Raw genomic sequence first — 6,341 nt, 5'->3', positions numbered from 1 at the left:
CAAATGTAGTGTTGAACTCCTCCATCTAGGTGGCCAGAGCTAGTTAAGAGCCAACCTTCCAAAAGTCAAAGATAGGAAATTTGTATGCAATATTGGGATCCGCTTTCCTCATCGTCTCAAAATCTGGCCAACTCCATCATGGGCGCAGTGCATGTATGTGGGGTTGATCCACCACTTGAGCCCCACACATCACTAAGTCCGCCAAAATGCTGCGTATTTCAAAAATGGGATCTACCACTTTGGTTGGAGACGTGCATCACCATCGGCTACTGAGTGAGTCCCCCCTTCGCTAGGTATGTATTTCTTTACTTCAAACCCAATGTAGGTGCACTCAAGTAGTTGTAATCTACTAAAAGAGCAAAGAGCTTCACATACCTACAAGAGTGTTGCTTGATTGCATGAGTATAAGATGGGAAAAACCGTCCCTACATAAGGATGGAGCTTGCTCTTTGCCCATGCATTGCTGGATAGGTGTAGAAAGGTCCACGGAGGATCTAAATATTGTATGATCTAATGTTTCTAATCTTGAGAAGAGGTCCACTAGCTAAATGCCCAAGTTCTACAAGGCAAAATAACTAATCTCTAGCTGAGAAGAGAGTACTGTGTAATCTGAATAGATACTACAGGAAAAGAAGTAGGTAGTTGACCAAAGATGACAAGGCAGATGCTAATTTTTTATGGATTAAAGGCTATGAGCTGTTGGTTGATTACTGTAGACAAGAGAAGGGATGTGTACTATCCCCAAAAATATAGGGAAAGACCTACTTAGAATGGTTGCAAGGCCCTCCTATATAGCATGTTGTTGTGCCAATTGGGTTGGCCAATGAACCAACAATTGGCTAAAGTTTTGATGGATTGAAGCCTATGAACTGCTGACTAATTACTATAGAGAAGAGAAGGGTTCTATGCTGCTGGAATGTCAGCCCTAAAACTATAGGGAAAGACCTACTTAGAATGCCCCCAAGCCCTCCTATATAGCATGTTGCTGTGTCAATTATTCCAATGGTAGAAACCATAAGACAATTTCTAATTAAGTAAGCTCCGAGGTAGTTTTACTTTCTAGTTCTTAGTGCAAATGGATATATCTATGTAGGTGTGCATAATAGGGTCGAGAGTATTGTATCTTTTATCACAATCCTCCAAGTGTATTCTTCAAGGTTGCCAACATAGTTTTCCGCATTATCATGCCCAAGACTCTACTTGCAAATCTGATGGAGAGGTGTGCCAGCTCAACTGGCATCATCACAACAAAAATCAAGGTTAGAACAATACATTTTTGTTGTGGAAGCTAGGCTTCAATGTTGGCACATAGTTGTTATCCATGTCACTCTATCTAGAAAAGCAATGAACAAATCTTGGCATTTCAATATTCCAAAAGTAATGAGAGATTGGCTGTTAAAAAGTTCATGAAGTATTTATAACATGCTAGGAAAATTCCCAAGGGAGTAATCAAAAACTCCAAAATTGTTTGGGACCTTAAGGAAAATATATTAATGATGAAATAGGACCCTTTGGTTTCCATATCAAGGTTATATATGCTCCTAACCCTGTAAGATAAAGTCTTAAAAGGGTCTCCGATATCTGCATCACCATGGTTAATCTAATTATAAGTAGAAAAAGACTCTCCTCATTAAGGGGTGTTGCAATGGATTCAAGCCCAATAGAAATGTGCATTAACTGATCCTTGCAACCTAGATTCCCCCAGACCATGGTTCCAGGTGTGCAATAAGGCTTGCTTGTGGTAGGATGAATATGCATTAATGGAAATGAGGACCAACACTTACATTGGCCGACCATTGGATTCTGGGTGTAGTTGGTAGGACAGCTGATCAAACACACATCTTTTGCTCTTATCATATCTCTTCCTCACAACAAAATTGATGAGAATGTTGTAGGCTTGGATTTTTGGAAGGCACAATGACAGAAGACCTCATGTATTTCTTGTTTGCTCCATCAACTTAGGTATCATTATATCCTTCACTTGCTCCACCAAATTACGTAGTTATGACACACATATTTTACAAGGATGGATGACTAAGTACGAGCTATGGTTTTTGCTCAAAGGCAAGTGATGGCTATGACTATGAGTGGATCTATATTAATCTATAGCTTCTAGCAAGCTAATATTGTGACATATTAAAAATGTTACGTGAAGGTAAGCGACGGTTGGGCTTCTATATTCTATAGTTTATAGAGTTGTCTACCTAAGTAAGGTGATGTAACTACTAAAGTCTCAACCGATAACATAAAGCAAAAACTATTGGATAGTTCTTGAGTGGTTGTTTCAAGTTTCTAGAGGTGCAATGAGTGAGTTGGAACGATTATGGGTGCTTGGAGATCTAGAAGAACAACAATGAGATAAGAAGAAACAACAAAATTATGCTCTATGACTTTGGGCAATTATGGTCAAGTATACTAAATAATTATATTGTGCCTATATGGCTATGATAGCCAAAAAACCTTGTGGGAGGCTTGATTCTGGGGGTAGACGCACAAGTTGAACATGGTACATGACTCTCCTATGATCTTCTACTTTGGGTATGATAGACTATTTTTTTGTACCACACAAGCACATGGTCTTTTAACTACATATGCATGTGGCTAGTATAGGAGTTGAGGACTGGACATGCTCACATTATATAGCATATACTTATGGGAAGATTTATAGTTTAATGACTAATACCATCCACTATGTGGATAGAATGATGTGTCATTAGAATGACTTACTACCTAAAAGTTGGTACATGGCATTGAATGGAGGAGGTTATGTTGCAAGCTCTCTATGGTAGAGATGTATGACAATACACTAAAAGTGTTGATCAACTAGTTATTGTCTACAAAGTCGATGGCATTCTCTCTTTAAGAAGATATGTGGCCTTCATCATGTGTGGGATGATCCAGCCCCATGATGACTCTTAGATAAACATCAGGGTGTGAAAGATACTTATGGAACATTCAAAAAGTGACTCAAACATTGAGTTACCTTATAAAGTACCTCTTGCTAAGGCTACATATTTGATTTTCTTTGTATTTGCATTGAATATTGTGACATCGATAACAAGTGGAATTCTGCATTGAAGCCTACAGTCCCACAGTAAAAGATTTTTTGTTCTAACATATCTCTTTTGTGGATAAATGCAAGTGAGTGGAGCTCCTTCAATTTCTTTTGCAACATGTTATAAGCTTATCAAATTGGGTTATCCTTGGCTTTGTGTGTATATAATGTATACCTCACATGCTGAGTCATGTTTATTTTAAATTATACTTTTGAGTATAGTCTTTGTTTGAAGAAGTGAATGCAAGTGTGTCTGTTTTTGAAAAGTCAACACACACACATGGGGGGATGGAGAAGGGAGGAAAACCATCTATTAAAATCCATTGCACATCTTGCTTTCCTTCTTTGTAGGGTTACATTCCTTTTTTGGGTTATTATACCATGTTGGAATAAGTTGTATTAACTCATGAGTTTTCTACACATAGTGGATTTTTTAAAGAAAACATTTTTCTTTCCATAAAACCTAAGAAGTTAAAATCTTATTTATGGGGACATACTATTTCGACTCATAGCTATGTGGTGGCACTAAGAGAAATACAGACAGATCCTATCTCTACTTATGCATTTGGTGGGCACCATGGCCCCTCCCCCACAGGGGGCCCTAGTGTCCCTCATGGGGTGTGGACCCATGTTTGTCGGAGGACGGTTGGGCACACACACACACACACACACAAACATGTGTGGAAATGTACTAGCACAATTACTTGTGCCAAAAATGTTCCTTGCACAATCACTTGTGCTATATATGTTCCTAAGTAGTTACATTCCAAAAAAGTTACATACATACATTGACGTGCAGTGTGTTCCAGAGTATGACCTAATGACCATGTCTAACAATATTCTTACTATAGTGATCTGGAGGAATTATTCATGTTCTAGATGTGTTATGGATATGGTACTTACACAATGCCATGCGTATTAATGGTTCTAGAGATGTACTTACTACTAGCAAAAATTAAGTGCCTCAAATATTGGGAACTTACTAAATTGGTGAATTAATGGTTCTAGAGATGTACTTACTACTAGCAAAAATTAAGTGCCTCAAATATTGGGAACTTACTAAATTGGTGAATTACCACGACTATTTGGAGAGTCGACCAAGTCAAGTTATCAAGAGAAAATTATATAAGGATCTGGCACTCCAAATGATTAGCCATTAACGCTCCAAATGATTGTGAAATAAGCTTAAATAAAAGATATCTTAGAAGAGGAATCTTGAAAAAAATTCATGAAGCTCATGGAAGTCAAATTGTCACGAGTGTAAGTGCAAGCATAAGGGCGACTACTTAGCCAAAATCAAGGGGACATGGCATACTAGAATGCTCTTATGAAAGTGTGGTATGAGAAAAATAGGAAGACTAGTTGGCAAAATCAACATATGCACATGGGCAATTGATTACCTATGCGCTATAGGCAATTGGTTAACTAACAGTTTAATTACTTAGTGCACTCCGAGGAAAGAATGGTGTGAAGATATTCAACTGACTATAGTCTGTTGGTTAGCCAATTGCTACAAATACGTATATAAATAGACAATTGATGTATCACTTTCCACATTGTTCTTCATTGATATAAAAATCTGAGAGCTAAGGAGTGGGAGACGATTGGATTCCATATAGCTCTGAAGAGCAACAATGGTAGCCCTTCCAAGATGGCATGGCTACATATGCTCTTCAATTAGTGATGATGGAGCAGGTACCTTAAACAAATTCTAGTTGTCACTCATATTCATTAGCATAGATGTGCAATAAGGCTTGATTGTGTCAGGTTGAATACGTATAAATGGAAGAAAGGACCAACACTTACATTGGCTGACCATTGGAGTCTAGGTGTAGTTGGTAGAATAGCTGATCAAACACACATCTTTAGCTCTTATCATATCTCTTCCTCACAACAAAATTAACGAGACTGTTGTAGGCTTGGATCGTTGGAAGGCACGATGATAGAAGACCTTGGGTATTTCTTGTATCCTCCATCAACTTATGTATCATTGTATCCTCCACTCAAACCATCAACTTACGTAGTTATGGCACACATATTTTATAAGGATGGATGACTAAGTATGAGCTATGGTTTCCACTCAAAGGCAAGCGATGGTTGTGACTATGAGTGGATCTAAATGAGTCTATAGCTTCTAGTAGCAAGCTAATATTGCGACATATTAAAAACTTGATGTGAAGGTAATGGACAGTTGGGCTTCTATATTCTACAGTTTATAGAGCCGTCTACCTAAGTAAGGTACTGTAACTACTAAAGTCTCAACCAATAACATAAAGCACATACTATTGGATCATTCTTGAGTGGTTGTTTCAAGTTTCTAGAGGTGCAATGAGTGAGTCGGAATGATTATGGGGGCTTGAAGATCTAAAAGAACAGTAGCGAGATCATAAGAAACAACAAAATTATGCTCTATGACTTTGGGCAATTATGGTCGAGTATACTTAATAATTATATTGTGCCTATATGGCTATGACAAGCCAAAAATTCTTGTGGGAGGCTTGATTCTTGCAGTGGACATGCAAGTCGAACATGGTACGTGACTCTCCTATGATCTTCTACTTTGGGTATGATAGACTACTTTTTTGTACCACATAAGCACATGGTGTTTTAGCTACATAAGCATGTGGCTAGTATAGGAGTTGAGGACTTGACATGCTCACATTATATAGCATATACTTATGGGAAGATTTATAGTTTCATGACTAATACCATCCACTATGTGGATAGAAGGATTTGTCATTAGAATGACTTACTACCTAAAAGTTGGTACATAGCATTGAATGGAGGAGGTTATGTTGCAAGCTCTCTATGCCAGAGATGTATGATAATACATTAAAAGCTTTGATTCAACTAGTTATTGTCTACAAAGTCAATGGCCTTCTCTCTTTAAGAAGATATGTGGCATTCATTATGTGTGGGATGATCCAAAGTTATTTTTTATATGCTCACTTTGGTGAAATATATTGTTGGTAACTCAAACATTGAGTGGCCCAAGACTGCCTAGCCCCATGATGAGGCTTAGATAAACATCAGGGGGTGAAAGATAATTGTGGAACATTCAAAAAGTGATGACTCAAACACTAAGTTACCTTATAAAGTACCTCTTGCTAAGGCTACATATTTGATTTTCTTTGTATTTGCATTGAATATTGTAACATCGATAACACGTGGAGTTCTGCATTGAAGCCTGCAGTCCCACAATAAAAGATTTTTTGTTCTAACATGTCTTTCTTGTGGATGGATGCAGGTGAGTGGAGCTCCTTCAATTTCTTTTGCAACATGTTAC

The sequence above is a fragment of the Dipteris shenzhenensis genome, chromosome 13, assembly GCF_047967505.1.
Source record: "Dipteris shenzhenensis isolate YYH24624 ecotype China chromosome 13, Dip_SZ_1.0, whole genome shotgun sequence".
NCBI lineage: Eukaryota > Viridiplantae > Streptophyta > Polypodiopsida > Gleicheniales > Dipteridaceae > Dipteris > Dipteris shenzhenensis.
The sequence above is the reverse complement of the archived record's forward strand: the minus strand, read 5'-3'. Positions refer to the sequence as shown.